Source organism: Meleagris gallopavo, chromosome 4 (genome assembly GCF_000146605.3).
Source record: "Meleagris gallopavo isolate NT-WF06-2002-E0010 breed Aviagen turkey brand Nicholas breeding stock chromosome 4, Turkey_5.1, whole genome shotgun sequence".
In the NCBI taxonomy this organism is placed as follows: Eukaryota; Metazoa; Chordata; class Aves; order Galliformes; family Phasianidae; genus Meleagris; species Meleagris gallopavo.
This window is the reverse complement of record NC_015014.2, coordinates 18,780,673-18,781,964: the sequence shown is the minus strand read 5'-3', so window position 1 is coordinate 18,781,964 and position 1,292 is coordinate 18,780,673.

The following is a 1,292-nucleotide window of genomic DNA, read 5'->3' as shown; positions in this document are numbered from 1 at the left end:
AGCAGGCCAATGAACTACAAAAACGTGTCTCCTGTACCAAAGAGGCACTTACACATGTCAGGGCTGGAAAGAAAAACTTAAAATCCTACTGAGGAAAAGATAAAAGAAGAGAAAAAGATACAGCAGGTTTCTTTTAGCTTGTTTTAATATAGCTAGTAAAGAGATTTGTAAAGCTTTGGCAGGTCTACACATGTTGTTTTGTGGGTTTTTTTGTTTTTGTTTTTAACCTGTTCTTGCCCATACGTGTAAAGACAGACTTGCAGAATGGTCTAAGGAAAATAATGAGTAAACGTCTATTAAAGACCAGGTCAAGCATTTCAAGCTCACCTCTCCCCCTTTCAGCACGAGCTAATCCTCCTTTGGCACTGAAATAAAGAAATACAAACAGAAATCCCTTCTGCGTTGGCTGCCTGCCTGAACTATAGTGTCTGGAAACTTTCATTGAAAGTCACGTTGGAGTGAAAATGAATTCAATGAAGACAATTCATCGCTACAATAAGTGGCCCTTTCATAACAAAACATACCTGACAGTTTGGTTTTATGACCTACATCGGAGGAAAAGACATATGTATACACAACACATGGCAAGCAGGCACAGAAAAATCATGAATAGATGGGTTCTGGCTAAGTTTGGAAGAACACTTCAAAGTAAAAGACCTCTCTCTGATAGCAGCGATATTGCACATGGAAAAGGAAAGTGGGGAGAATCTTTCTCATTCTATTTTAAGCACTCTCTTGCTCACAGCAACCCCTCCCACCCTGCCAGAGAAGTAATTATCTCTGATACTCCCAAAACAGTAACTAAAAGACAAATTAACTGAGCAAAGGGATTAAATCAAGCCAACACCACTGGCTGCATCAGAACCATCTGCATCCCAGCTTCTTCTGCAGAGAAGCAACCTAACACTTTGCAACATGTATCTAAAAAACCCTACCACCACCAAAAAAAAAAAAAAAAAAAAAAAACAACTTAGCAGAAAAAGCATATGCTACCAGTTACAAGTATCAAAAAACAGTGAACCTACTGACTGAAAAAGCTTCAACATCAGTTTATTCGAATTTAAAACAATACAGAAGTGAAAATGTTGCTAGATTGAGATTTGTGTCATATTAAGTGCATATGGAAAGCCATTCAGGACCTTTCATGACTTTTTTTCCCGTTAGTGCCTCAAAACAATTTCAGTAACGCTTTTGCATAAGCTCAAACTGGCTAATAAACAAAAAGGAAAGAAGCACTCCAAAATTACCTACGCAAACCTAAGTGGATTACACCCCTCCCCCACCCACAAAAA